This window comes from Anser cygnoides, chromosome 7 (assembly GCF_040182565.1).
Source record: "Anser cygnoides isolate HZ-2024a breed goose chromosome 7, Taihu_goose_T2T_genome, whole genome shotgun sequence".
In the NCBI taxonomy this organism is placed as follows: domain Eukaryota; kingdom Metazoa; phylum Chordata; class Aves; order Anseriformes; family Anatidae; genus Anser; species Anser cygnoides.
This window is the reverse complement of record NC_089879.1, coordinates 34,491,365-34,507,069: the sequence shown is the minus strand read 5'-3', so window position 1 is coordinate 34,507,069 and position 15,705 is coordinate 34,491,365. Positions and strand designations below refer to the sequence as shown.

At 36.7% G+C, this 15,705-nt stretch overlaps 1 long non-coding RNA gene across 5 annotated transcripts in view; it reads left to right on the top strand.

Annotated features, from left to right (window-relative positions):
• The window catches only part of LOC106032688 (uncharacterized), a 442,177-nt gene that overhangs the window by 235,960 nt on the left and 190,512 nt on the right, over window positions 1-15,705 (top strand). The gene's annotated exons all lie outside the window — the stretch shown is intronic.

The following is a 15,705-nucleotide window of genomic DNA, read 5'->3' as shown; positions in this document are numbered from 1 at the left end:
AGGGGAAAGGTTTCCTAGCCAATTGTCTGTCCTTTTAAAAGGTGCCCCTGAATTTTCATGAAACATCACGTTAGGGTAGTATAAAATTGGGTGCTCTATCTAGCAAGTGAATTTATTCTTCTTTAGATCCAAATGGTGTCAGCTGTAACTTGCTAAAACTTGATTAGAGGGAAAGCTGCTACTCTATTATGCAATGTAATTAGAGGTAGTAAAGTCATCTAGGAAACTATAGGAAAGGGTGATGAGAGGAGAACTTGGTAGTCTTTTGAGAGATTCAGTCTGATGAATGAAAAGCCACTCTCAGGCTAGTGCTTCATGGTGGGTTTGTATAGTCTAACGCACTCTGGCAGTACAGGAACTTTATCATGGTTTGATCAAGGGCGTTTTGAAAAACAGCACTAGAAAGCAGTCCTGTTAGGTCATTTTATGCTCTGGCATTGTTTAGCTGGTGTGTTTTTATCATGGCATTCTTTAGCTGGTATGTTTGTATTGTGCTACCTGAACAAATAGCTTCAGCTGTGCTGAGTCAAGATTTTCCCAAATGGGCAATCACATAATTCTGCAGTTATGAGAGTATTTATTAGGGGGAACAGATTTGTATCAACTATGTGAGCTTAATTATTTTATAAGAAATAGTGGGCAAGCATATGCTGGAAGTAGTAAGGATACCCTCAAGCAACTCTGTTTACACAAGTCTGTTTTTCCCCAAACTGCTGTTCTGTCAGTTACTGCTTGTCTGTGTTTTTTTTTTTTTTTTCCTCTTCTCTCATCACAATAAAATACATCTCTCTTATACTTGTTTTGAGACAAGACTCACTCCAGAGCAAACCAGAATGTGTAGGCCCCACTTGTCTTAATGTATCCTGCCATTTACTGCTTGATGTCTATATTCACTTTGCTATTATTTTTGTATTCACCCAGACACACAATTTTTTTTTTATTCAGTGTATTTTTTGCTTTACCCTGTGCAGCACAGATGACATAATCGTGCAAGTATAGCCACACTCTTTTGCTACATAAGTGACAAGTATATATGACACGACCACTTTGTTCAGCAGGTTCAGGAAAAAAACAGCATCTGGCACAATACTTTTTATAAGTGCCTTTAATAATCAAGCAAATGGAGCAAGGGAAGCCTTGTACACCACAGAAATTGCTATACCACTGATTTATGAAAAATGGCTCCTCCTTGCTTAGCCATATGCGTGCTGTAGGTTGACAAGGGACCAGTGAGATTAGAAACCCTTGCATTTTTTTGCAGCTTGCTAGCTGGTTCTTCTCCATATCAACACCCATTTAATGAGCTTTGTAAAATGGCATGGTGGTCATATTTTCAGAGGGCAGAACATATTCACAACAGTCAAGCAGCAATTGACAGCATTTTGGCTGTTTTGCTTATATGATTCAATTATTTTTGTTTTCTTATGCTGTAGAGATTTATCCTTCCATGCTTTAAAGATACGATAAAGCAGATGTTTAACTTTAAATTTATTTTAAGTTTCTTTTTAAGGTATGAAGAGGGCTTTTATTGAAAGCAACCCCAGAGTACCCCATAACGCCATAGGGTTTTGGAAGCTCAGATTAAGACTATCTCGTGTTGCTGGCCTGTGAATTGTAACACACCAATGTCTCAGAACCGTCTGAGGTGTAAGGGCCAGCAGGCTTTTCTGGGCTGCTCACGTTCAATGTTACAAGTCTACTAAAACTGTTACCTATCAGCTTAAACTGCCACCTTTTGTATTTTTTAATTAGAAAAGAATGACAATTCCTTTCTTCACCACAGGATGGTGAAGTATATTTTATAAGGCAAACAACAGCTGCAGGGTATGGGTATGGTTATTATAAAATAATCATGCCTGCAGGGATCAGGGAGGCATTTGGTTCTGCCTCGTGCCTCATAAGAACCGTAGGGTGCAATTGCTGTGCAACGGTAGCCTCCCTGTCATTTTCTATTATTTAACAAATTCCACTACATTGTCTCCAAGCTCTGCCTTGCGGTTGTTGTGAAGAAACTCAAATATCTGCTGTACTGACTGACTGTATTAGCCATTCACCTCCTATTTGAGTTCTCTGCTGCCACTAATATAGCATGGGACAGTTGTCTGCTGTGCAGGAGGGAAAAGGCTGATATAGTTGTTCAGTGTAATGCCCAGGTCCTGTTAGAAGGGCAGTAGACACTTCAAAAGGCATATAAATTGAGCAGATCATAGACTAACTCCTTAGCACCTTAACCTGAAGGAGTGTCTATTGTCTGATTCACACAGTAGCTATGTTCCCACAAAGTGATTACAGTGCTCCCTTCTAGTATTGCATTATAATGTCACCTCCTGTATTTCACAGACCATTGTGCTTTACATGTTTAAGTGTAGTCAGTTGAATAATTTGTTTATTTTAACTTGCACGTGAATAAAACATCTATTCAAGAAAAGCTTCCTCTCTTTGAGCATATTAGTCAGTCTTTCTTGGTCATGATAGTTTGTTCTAGTGGTAAATTGTCACCAGTGATCTTTATTTATTTATTTTCCTTTTAGCCACCTAAATATTGGCATCTCCATCTTCTAGCTCTTAGAGCCTTTTCTTTGCCTTTGCAAAGCCTTGGCAATGAGTTTAATCTTTAGTCATCTTTTGCAAACCCTAACTAGGTGAAGACCACTGCTTTTGGTTTTCCCTCCTCCCCCACCTTGAATCACTTTGTTGTTCTTTTCATGTCTCTGTCCTTAGACCTATTATTCCCATCTCAAGTTAATTATTTTGTTTTGATTTTATAGCATCTGTCAAACACTCTAGGCATTTTCCATAAATTAAATCTGCAAGCATCAACTAAAGCTTTACATAAACAATGTAGAACAATCCCATCAAATAATCATCATGCTCTGAACTGCATATCAGTATTTCTTGCCTCAGTGTATCAGCTAGCATAATGGAGCTCATCTTAATGGCTGTTTTCCTCCACATGTTGTCAAAAGGGGAAAATGAAGATGTGAATAAAAGCTCTTCCTCGTATTGTGCTGATTCTTCTGAAGTTTGAGAGTATTTTTATTGACTTGATACATTTTTATATTAGATAAAATCTTCACAAACATGTTTAAGGGTAAAATTTCAGCTCTTAATGGAGTTGGGTTCATGTGGAATAATGACTGTCCTAGAAGTTGTATTGTCTATCTATAAAGGTGATAAAGTACTGACAATACAAACTTTATATTATGTCAGGAATTTACTTAACCCTATTAAATAATGATTTAGGAAAACACTTTTGTTGTTATAATGAACTCAGTGAATTTGCGTTTGTTGGTAGATGATTCAGAACTAGTAAATCCATCTGAATTAAATAAAGTTGTTCCTAATAAATAGTCTGACCAGCTTTCGTACCTTAGTGTTTCTGAGTTATTGCAAATGTGATTTATGGTTAATGAGATAGGGTATGATTATGTATGACCTTTGGTATGGTAGTCAGTGCTACAGGAGCTGAGCACTTCTCAGATGCTGGTGACTGTTTTAGTCAAAGAGGAAACAGCAGAACATTATCCTGATTTCACAGGACTTGAAGTGATTTATAGACAAATTACAACGTTGGTAGGGACAGAATTTCTAGGTCGTGATGTCCATTATCACAGCAACAGCATAAAACTCTGCTTGCAGACTTATCAAATTCCATCTTTAAACCAACTCTTTTGCTGCACTGGAAAACTTTATTTGTCTAGTGACAAACATCTACATTTCGGCCAAAGCTTTTCTGTTCATTTTACTACTGCTTGTTCTTATATCAGCTTTGTACTTACGCATTGAAAGCTCTTCTTTGACTCCTTTGATATATTTATTTTCCCAAATTAGTGAGATGATAAGATCTTGAATTCCCTAGTCATGCTAAAGCCTTTCTGCATACTCACTGTGCATGCATTAATCTTTTTGGAATGTGGATGATTCAGCACAGCAGAGTAAGTTGCATGTATACTTTATACTTTGCAAATGTATTTTACACTTCCTCAATTCTGCTGGAAATACTAAGACTAGTATATCTTAGACCTATTTACATTTTTCATTAATATGTAGTATAAGTGGTTTCCAGTTATCGAGAGACCTCTTTAAAGCATACAGTGTACTTCTACTCTGCATATTCCACTTCAGGAAACTTCAAATTATAATGGTAATTAATGCTAGTCCTTAAATGTGTGAATTTAAGTGACTTTTTTAATATCACATATGAATAGTATCAAAATAAGAATAGCTCAAAATACAAACTTGAACTCCATAACTTACATCTTGTACTTTGACCACGGGACTCATCTTCCTCTTGCTGCAATCTATAAATGAGATATTTTGCCTGAAGTCAAAAAAAAAATTTGCATCTGAAATGATAGCCAGTTAGAAGGACTCCATTTATTAAATAGTACAAATCATTCTACATTATAATTCTCTTATTGCAGATACGCATTATGTAAACTTATTATGGATTTTGCCCCAAAAGAAATGTTCATTACACAGAAATGACAATGGACTAAAATAAACCCCAAAGCTAAATAAAAAAGTAGATTTTAATTTTCATAAGACATATTTTTATACTGTTTACACTAGCATTTAGTCCAGTTTGGTTTGATTCATTAAGTACTTTGCAGTCACTTCCTGTCACATTTTTAATGTTTTACACATTAATGAACTTTTGGTGGTACACAATAATAGATCATAGCTATGATCTAAGACTCATTTGTGGTACAGAGACTCCCATTAAAATGGAAATCTAAGCAGAGAACTTGTATTCACTTTCCTCAAGGTAAAGTAGTCCTTTTCTTAGAAACAAAACAAAAACACAAGGGGAAAAAAAAAAAAAAAAAAAAAAAAAAAGGAATAAAATACTGGAGATACTAACTTGGGAAAAAAAATACTTGTTTTCTTGGAAAAAAAATACATTAAATAATCCTATGTCCATGTTCCAAATAAATAAAAAACTAAAGGAGAAAAAGTGAGAAAACTATGTTCCAGGCTTGATCCCAGGTCTCCAATACAGATATACTGACCAGATGTTTCTGACATCCATAACACATTGCCTAAATTGAGATGTTTCAGGTTCTGTTTCTTCCATTGCTGTCTTGTCACATTGTCTTGAACAAGTCATGAATTCTCAAGATCTATGTACCTATTGCTTATATTTCTTTAGAGAAGACTCTTTGCAGAGATCAGCATAAGGGAGTCTTGATCTCTAATAAATGCTCCAGCATATACTAAAACATATAAAATACATCCTGAGGAAGGAATGAAAACTCAGCTTTCTGAAGGGAAGCAATGCTCTTGACATAAGAGCTGAGAAGAGACTTCAGAACAGAACTGCTGCGAAAGGGTTTGCAGAAATCATGCATTTTTTCTTTTGAATGAAAGAATACATTTAAATAATTGTTTCCATCTCCAAGGATTCTGTGTTACTGCTGATGTTACTGGGGAAGTCACCTGTCTGTGAAATGCAGCCATCAGTTTAAGATTGTGTTGCAACATCAAACTATCAAGTAGAAAAGGAAATCAAGTAATACAGTAACTGCAGCTGGAACAGTGGAAAAATATAAGTACTCAGAATTAACTGAGGACTTTGAATTTTAGCCTTTTTAGCATGGATAATGGTCCAAGTTTCTATTTAAAAAACCCACCACACACACACCTGAAATGTGAAGAAAATTTCTGCTTTCTTGCTCTATCTGAGATTCAGATGCTCCACTTACCACCCTACTGTGAAGACTCTCTAGAGGTTGCTATAGTCCTTTAAGTGCCTTTGGAGTTTCTCTGAGCATCCCATCCTGGCTTATGAAGGAGCATACTACAAAAATTCTTCTCCTCTGCTTTCTTCCCTCCTGTATTTTTGGCCTACATTGTAAGAATCTCTGTGTGGCTTTGTAGACACAACAGCACACCAGGTAAATCTCATTTCTCTACAAGGGAAGTGGAAGATCTTGTAATTAGAGAATTGAATGAGGCTTAGGAGACTTGTTTACATTGCTGTATGACCTTGACAAGTCCTTTAGTACCTCTATGCCTTGCTTTCCAAGCTGTACGCTCTAGCATTGCCTATCTAATCACTGGGAAACCTGAAGCATAGGTGCAGTACCTGGCTATCACTGAAGAGCAAAATATCACAGTCCAAGACATTTGACTGATACAGATCAACATGAACCACTGCACCCTGAACTCTGGAAGATGGTAAAGATGAAAACATTCACTCTGTAAATTTTTCTCTCATGTTAATAGTGATTTTTTTGCTTGTGGTTGGGCAGATCTTTCTCTTCTCTATTTTCAAGGCAGCACTTCCATTTCCTTGGGCTGGTCTGGAGTATAAAGAATTGCTACTCATCTGACAAGTTGTTTCCAACTGCTTCAAGCATGTCATTAAAAGGATCTTCCTAACCCACACATCAGTCTTCTTGACATCTGTCATGCAGCTTAGATCATATATATCTCTTTCTCCCCTGTGAGAAAGAGTCATACTGTAAACATTCTTTCATTACTCTTGGTCTCATGTCAAAAAGAATCATATACTTACTTTCAGCATGTCCAGCTTCCCCTACTAATGGTAACCACAGATCTACAAACATACTCCCTGATTATCCTTTCTTTGCATCCCTTTTCTGGTTACCGACAAGCTTCACAAAGACAGAATTAGACTTTGCATGAAATCAGCAGTATGTGTTGCTAGCAGATTGCTGGACAGTCCGGTAATAAAGCCACTTTGCTCTTACCATTCTGCTGCTGTTCTTTACTCACATTGATAGGTGAAACTCTCTTAAGCTGTCCCTAGCTAGGATCTTCAAACTGCTGCTGCTATTTATCCTTACTCTTTTTCTGTTCTGCTCTTCTGCTGGTAAACCCTCTGTTTATGTAAGTGATTGTACTCCCCTTCTTTTGGTTGCTCTCACCGTTGATGCTGTTTCTATATTGTAAATAGCTATTTCTGTTTTCCACTTTTACATGTGCACTTGCATGTTTATATCCAAAATCTGGCATCACGCTTGACTGTAATTCAGATGTCAGTTTGGATTGAAGCCATGCCTTGGAGGATATGCATTTGAAGTGGCAGGCAGTAAGTGATTGATAATGAAAATAAGCATTTATTTTGTCAGAACCTCAGCAGATCATTTATTGGAGAGCATACTCTAATGTGTGCCACCCAGACCTACCAGATGTGTCATTGGGGATTAGGCCAGATCCTTAACAAGTGTATTGTTTGATACCCCAAGCAACTTGAAGGAGAGAAAGAAGGGGAAGATGGCATAACTTTAATCACTAAGACGGTGGGTTGCAGATTTGCAAAATGGGTCAGAGACTTGTGGCAACCATATTAAATGTCAGGCTTAGTTTGTGCTTTGAGTCACGTAAGTCAATAGTCGTTATTTAGCTAGACTTTGCTTCACTTTTTGGCTGTGTTTTTCTTTGTATGTATAATGTAATTGGTAGAATGTCAGGATCTGATTGAGAAATGTGGGCTACATGTCATATCCTTAGAAATCCTTGCCCCCCAGGATTACTACTGACTCGTCATTTCCATATTCCTCAGCTGCATAAGCATACACTGTCATAAAGATCCAGATGTGTAGGCAGCTTTGTCATCAGTTCATATGCATAACTGGGGTTTTCTATCAAAATTACTTTAGATATACACAGGCAGAGCCTAGAAAAGAAAACTTATTCTCCTTTTCCTTGCCTTAATTTCCTTTTTTTTTGGTTTGTTTTTGTTTTTCTTTTTTTTTTTTAACAGTATTTGGATAAATGTTAGAACCTTTTAAGGAATTAGATTCCCCTTCTCTACTTTCTTACCTTCAGAATATGAAACTCTTCTTTCCTGCAGCCTTTTTTCATCGTCTCTTCTTCTGCTCACCGTGTTAACTCCAAAGTGATATTGCCCTTTAAAATCGCTTTCCCACCTCTGGCAGATACTTATTGAAGATCTTTTATAAGTGTGAAAATTCCCCATCCAATGACCAGCTGAAAATCCTTGTTCTCCTTAGTGCTGTCCAGCTACGAAAAGGATTTGATCCTAGATGAGTTTTTTTCTGTCATGTGTGGTATTTTCAAGTTATAAGAATTCTCCATTGTCAAGCGTTCTCCCTCTACTTGTCAGAAATAAAGCCTGATGTGGAATTAGAAGACAAGTACATTCTGACTGAATTTGTAATTTAAAAATAGATACTGGGAGTGCATTGTTGTTAACTGGAATTCAGAATTGATACATAAAATATTTGTTGTTAAGCATGAGGCAGAAATAACAATGAATTTCGATAAGACCATAATGACATGTAGAAATAACAGTTCTTCAGGGTTTACCTAGTAGTTTTATTTTTTCTTGATTCTGTCTTTTTCTGTGAATTTTAAATTTCAGGAAATTTTAATGAGAACAAGGTCATTATTCTCATGGTATTCCATGTTGTATGCACGTAAACTTAACTCCAAATAATCAGTGGTCTAACTGATTGCCCAAAAGCTCAGTTGTATTCTTATTTTTTCAGTGGTTCATAAAAAAATAGTAGTGCTTTCAGTGAAATCAATGATAAATTGAAGTCAAGATTGAAACTGGAAACAAGTTATGGTTTTGCTTGTTTGGTATTTCAGTAACAGCAAGGTGTAAGATGCAAATTAGATTAGATGTGCATGTGGTATTCTCTACCCTGGGGCAGTTCTGGAATCCTGTCAGAATTCCCAGTTGTGGAACTCCTCAGCTCACCGTCCATGGGAACAAAAGTAGTCCCACTCCCTGTTTTTGCTCAAATATATGGCAATGCTACAGCAACTGGTGTGTAATGACTTTTCCCAACGATAAGGGAAAGAAAATGAAAACTGAGAATGACATTAACCTTGATGATTATGAGGGGTTAATGTCTTTAGGAGTCAAAGATCTGAGAACATCCAAAACTGAACTTTAGAAGTTATAATATTGCCAAATGTTCTCCAATGAAAAATGTCAAGCACACCAGACCGATCATTCTGTTTTCATATTGGATCCACCCTTCAAGCTCTTAATCAAATTTGCATGCTTAGCTTGGAAGCATTTTGAGACGGAATCCAATCTTTACTTGACTGTGAGACACCTAATGTATTTCAGGCACCCAGTAAAAACAATAACATTGAGATTCAATATCTTTTTTATATTTCCAGAAACACGTAAGCCAGAATTAGAAATTTGAGCCTATCAAAATTTATAGAGTGATGTTTGGATCAAGATTTTTGAATACTCACTAAATGATTTCATTAAGTAACACACCCTATTCTCACTGAAATCCCATTTAGTCAATATTGTTATTAATAACACCTGGTGGAAGAAAGTAGTAAAATCTGTTCCTGAGTTCATTGTGTTTGGGTCTATATATTTTGATGAAGAATGTACACATACTTTAATCTATATATATATATATTAATTATTTCTAGGCATAGCCTAGAATAAGGCATACACCTTTTTTTCTCTGTATTTACCGGATGCTGTACATGTGTAATACATTCTGTAGTTTACATACAGTTTAAAAAAATAATAATAATAATAATAAAAGAGGTTTTAGGAGAACTAGAGAAGTAGAATTGTATGAAAGTCTGGAAGAACTTTCGAAAAAGATAAAATAGACCAGGATTCTTCAGTTAGGAAAAGAAATCATTGAGGAGCAGTATGACAGAGGTCTATTAAATCCTAAAGAGTACAGAGAAGTGCCTGGAAGATTTTCTTTTACTGTCTCTTCTAATGCAAGAACTAACTAGCCTGAAGTAATGGCAGGGTCAAAACAAAGAGCAGAAGATGGTGTTTCTTAAAATAAGAGATATGAGAGAGAATTCACTGAAGGATATTTTGGACATCAGAAATTTACATCGTGTTACAATGTTGTGTAAGCAAATTAGTGGAAGAAAACTCTGTTTTATATAATTTAAAAATTGAAATTATTTTCTCTAACTCAGAAAGCTCCTGAACTGCAAAAAGTGCTGATTGCCAAGAGATTTTATGAGATATCACTGTGTGTCTGCCCTGCTCTTCCATGGGCATTTGCCTTTGGCCTCTATCACATGCATGACAGTGGGCTCGTGGGTGGTTTGGTCCATCTCAGAGACTGATGGAGTGGCAGAGAGACTTGGCTTTCTGTCTCTCTCACTTAAACTAGTGTAATGCGACTAAGTGAAACTGTGAAGATGTGAAGTCTGTGAAAGGCAAGCGTGAGCCTCATAATAGATTAACTGTATAGAACAGTAGATCTCCACAGTGTTGTCCACATAAGTTAATCATCTCCATCATTAAAGGTAACAAGAAAAAGCACAGCGGGGCAGGGCTGTTATGAGTGGTATTGGTTTTCATAGATAAGAGAAATGTGTGCATGTCAGTTTATTGTAATCTGTCTACATGAAACTCTCAATTGACCAATGGTTCTGTATCCAGCAGTGATCTTCTTCACTGGTGCATATGTAAAAAAATTGGATTAGATGATCCTTGAGTCACATTTATCTTCTTGCGCATTTTATGGTTATAACAGTCAAGGGCAATAGCACTACAGATTGTGTAATATTTTGAGAAAGCAGGGGGAAAAATAGAAAATATGTTAGGATTTGGACTGGAGCTCCTACAGAGAGCAATGACTAAGATCCCATAAATATTTCCTGCTGGTCCAGCAGCTGCAGAAATTAGTAAGGTTTTCCCCACCCATTTATTTTAAGCCTTCACAGTGCCATCCCTTCTCCATGAACTGTATTTAAAATGTAAATAAAAAGAAGGCTTTTAGGAGATTTAACTATTTCCCTTGGTATTTAAATTATTCAATTATAACTAAAGCTATTAAAATACAGTTAATTAAAATGGTTAGATTGTTTTCCTTTGCACTGATCACAGCATTGCCCTACTTCTCCCTCTAGCTGTTTAATTCCTATTAAAAATGATAATGCTTTGCTTTATTCATAAATGCAGTAACCTTACGTACATTCTTCAAGTGATCTCTTTGGTACAAACTGTGCTGGTTTTCTTCTTCTCTAGCAATGAAGCAGAAATTCTGCTGTAGTCTTTGAAGGTTTAATCATCAGTAAGAGGACTGAGAATTTAAACATTAGTATTACCAGGTTATGAGAAATAATACGGCTCCCAGTTAAAAGCATTGGTTTTATTTTGGTGCAATATAATGTCAATAGGGACAGTAGGAGAAGCTTAATAAAAGGTAGAACCTAAATAAAGGTTTCATAACTCACAATATAAAATTACCAGATCTACACTTCTAAATATTTTATCTGAATAGTTTCACAATACTCTGTTGAGAATAGCAATCCAGCTGAAGTGCAGATGGGTAAGTGCTTTAAAAACTGCAAAAGATGCCAAGGCAAGTTCATCTTGTCTCATCTTTATCTTCATAGTCAAGAAGGAGACAAATCTACCTCTCTGATTTTTGGCATTACGTTTAGAACATTATAACCCTTCTTTCTCCCCCAGGCTGAGAGAGAACTTTCTTGTAAGTGGTTGTAGTCTCCTGTGGAAGCTGAAGCTAAATTATAGAGAAGTGAACTCTTGATAGCCTCTCATGCTCACTGACTAACAAGGTTTTCTGAGGTAAAGTCCAAAAGAAGCTCTTCTTATAAGTTATGTTTACATAATTTTGCTTAAGTTTGCATAAGTACAAGAAATATGTCTGTGGAGGCACAAAGGATGTTATGCAGCCATCATAATGAAAGTAATGGCATGTAAAGATCATAGAACAGAATCATAGAATATCCGGAGTTGGAAGGGACCCATAAGGATCATCAAGTCCAACTCCTGGCACCGCACAGATCTACCCAAAAGTTTAGACCATGTGACTAAGTGCACAGTCCAATCGCTTCTTAAATTCAGACAGGCTTGGTGCAGTGACTCCTTCACTGGGGAGCCTGTTCCAGTGTGCGACCACCCTCTTGGTGAAGAACCTCTTCCTGATGTCCAGACTAGATGGTCAGATGATCACTTGGATCTTAGTATGATGGTCCAGGACAGTCAGGCCTTGATAAACCTTTACTCATCAAAGTGCTGAGGAGCTATACGTATGAGACCACATCCACAACTTTGATCTTTTCCCTGCATCATTAGGGACGGGTGACAGGGAGGGACTTGGACATGTTTATTAAAAGAAGAAAGAGCCCTAAACCATTTAGCATTGTTTCTTCTCTACCATGAGTGTTTGCACAAAGTGAGAGCATACAGCCTGGGAATATAGCAGTGTATGTGACTTACAGTTGTAGGCCATTGCTGAAATTCTGCCTCTGCTGAAGCAGATAGAATGCTTTTGGATTTCAGTTTGGCCACTTTTGCTTATTTTCATGTAAATGCAGTTTCACAAGAAGACACTCTGTCTTCCATGTTTCTCAAGGACATTGAAAGCTTTAGATTTTGCTACAACCCACAAGCAGGGGGTTGTATTAAGCTGGATATTAGGAGAAATTTCTTTGCTGAAACAGTTGCACAGCGCTGGAACAGGCTGCCCAGGGAAGTGGTTGAGTCACCATCCCTGAAGGTCTTCAGGAAATGTGTAGATGTAGAACTTAGTAGCATGGTTATGGTTTAGTGGTAGACTTGTCAATACTAGGTTAAAGGTTGGACTAGATGATCTTAGCAGTCTTTTCCAGTTTGAATCATTGTATGATTCTAAGCATACTAAACAGTACTTGCCATATACAGAACTTCCAGTTATAACAATGCTGTTGCACAACTATGCAACAATTTGCTCTGTCACCTGTGTGGCAGAGAACATGTAACACATGGGCCAAAAGTAAAGAGAAAGCTACAGCATATGTGTGAATCTGGAAGGCTAAAAGACTAAACTGAGGCTTCCTGATATAGGAAGAAACATTGGAAAGAAAAGAGTACAGATAATGTAGTTCAGTCTCAGCCCTGAATGAAGTTAGAACCAGCTCAGGTTGTTATGGTTGATGAAAGGTGGTGGAAATTGAGGGGTTCTTGCTGATTATTTTAGTTCTGTTATCTGTTATGAACCATTACTGACCATAACAGAAGTGTAAGTGGAGAAAAGTGATGTGTCTGCAATGAGCTAGAGAATGTAAGGAGGAGGCTTGGCTAGAATTCAAAAACCTCTGGTGTTTCAGCCCACACTAAATTTTTATTCTGAGAAAGAAAGGTTTGTATACAACAATTTTACCTGTTCTTCTGTCATATGACTTTTTCCAAACATAGAGACCTCTGGAATTTAGCAAGGAAGGGGGCATTTGCTTAGCCTAATTCCATATCTTTTCCTATAAGACAGATTTTCACACAGTGAAATTATTCGTCTGCCAATTGTAGGAGGGCTTCATATATTTTTCATAGGTACTCTTGCATGAATCTGACTCCTTGGGGGGGATCTTAAAAAAAACAGTTGTGAGTGGGATAGTTTCCAAGACTTAATCCAGGTGTTCAGGTCCAATACTCAAGGTTAAAAATATTGGCATTTTCTGCTGTCTCAAATGAAAACAATGGTGACAGCCTTAAAGTTTTTTTTTCTTAGTTGAAAATGTAATTTTCAGTAAAAGATATTAGAGGCTTTTATGCTCTGTAATGTTACATTATACTAAGTAGTTTGACTAGCCACCTCCTGTTCTGTTTCCATTTTGTCTTCCTTGTAATTGAAGTTCTCAACCAAGAACTAAATTTGTCAAAGGGTTCAGTGAGTGCTATCAAACTGATGATTCAGAAATACGCTACAGGAATGGCTGTTCACTTATTCATTCAGTGGAGCTTCCTACAGAGGCAACATCTGCTTATTGACTTCTGATGAGGTGTGTGGATGGAAAAGTAGCTATTGCTTCTGAAGTGTTTTTTATTCATGCAGTCCTTTTCTGGGAGACTTTGTAAGAGATTCTCGTACCTAGGCCATTACAGTTATTATCAGCACTCAAGGTTTCTGTTCCCTGATTTAGTTAGCACAACTGATTCAGCTGGGCTTGTACTGGTAGGCCTCCTTAGTCCTACAAATGTGCTTAGCTCTTCCTTCTATTAAGTATTCCATAGCACATCTCCTTTACCAAAAGGAATAGCAGAGGCAGTTTAAATGTATTTTTTCCAGACAAGTTTTAATTGTTGTGCTGAAGGTTTACCACAGAACTTTGTTTATGGACTTTTTATATGATTATGATCTTATATTAAGGGCCACTCTAAGAGATTTAATAATTTTGCATTAGCTGTAAAACAATCCTAATTTGTATAAGACTTGTCTATATCATTACTTTTTTATGGTCCCAGGTTCATCTGTTTAATTTGGATTTTTAGAATGTTGATGGGTAGCTCTGCTGGCGCAGAATAGCTGCTTCCTTCAAACAAAAAAGGATTTTAAAATCTGGAATGGAGAACAGGGTTTCTCCAGTTGCAAGTACACTCAGTAAGAGCTCTAGTGCTAAGTTACATGAAAGGAGAATAAAGATCAGAGAGCCAGTTCAAATGTGTGCTGTAACAACCAAACACACCCTGCAACACATCTTGTTTAATCCCAGGAAGCATAAGAGCTATGCATCAGTTATAACTGCAGCTTATCCTGACTCTTAGGATGCATTCATCCCATGCATGCTCTTTGACATCTGCCATACGGTTATTTAAAAATTTCCGATGACATGCTTGACTGCTAATCTTGGATTGGGGTCAATTCAGTCATCGTTCCATGCAGTGAGAGTAGGATTACTGTTCCCTTCGTGAATCGCCAAGTGTAGTAGCATTCATGTACACGGTGCCACCATCCTCCTCCCAGTACTGCTCTTTAACATCTCTATTTTTCTCATGTGGCATATATATTTATTTAACAAGATTGTTTTATCATGTAAGCTATGTGATCTGATTATTTGTATTACAAGTCAAATAAAGTACGTGATAAGATATCCCAAGTAAATGAGCCATTAGAAAGTCTTTACAAGTAAAAAAATGGTCAAAATCATAAAAACTACCACTCAGTAATCAAATCTTTTTTTTTTTTTTTTCAAAATTCAGCATGTCACATAAACGTGTGTGATACACCATTTACTACTTGCCACATTTCAGATATTTTCATGGGTCCAACTAATAGGCATTTTTCTCCTGAATCTTATTTTATATAGGATAAGCTGTGAAGAACCTGATATTATTAGATTAGATTATTAAATAACAATTTTACAGCTCCTCTCATTATCACAACAGTAATAAAACATTTTGTGACATCATTACATTGTGAAATAATGTAAAAAATAATAAGTATATAGATGGTAAAAATGCATTACGCATTATGTTTTGCCCACAGGAATTAAAAATGAATGTCTTCTCAGCGTATCATTATGGAAGTGGGGTTCAAAAATATTTTTAGTGGAGCAGTGAGGAGCAGCTGAAAATGATTAATGCAGCAGTTATCAGGCCACTGAATGCTTTCTTCCAGCAAAGAATTCCAATTTGTAGATCTGATTTTTTTTATTATTATTATCATTTATTTTTGATTACAATAATTATTCAATAAAGAGAGTAGACTTTCTAAAACAAAACAAAACAAACAATCAAACAAAAAAAACCCTCTGTAATACAGCTAACAGAAGTAAGAGAAAAAAAAAAAAGTATTCTTAATCCACTTGAACCTGACACATACGCAACTGTACCTGCTTCTGCACAGGTATGTCCAAAGAGGATAGCGAGGCACAGGACCGAAATCTCCTTGCAGGCATGCACCAGTCAGAGTTAATATACTGCTGAGCTGTTCTGGGCCAGAGTGAACAGCTATGTCAGATTCCCAAAAAAGCCTGGAG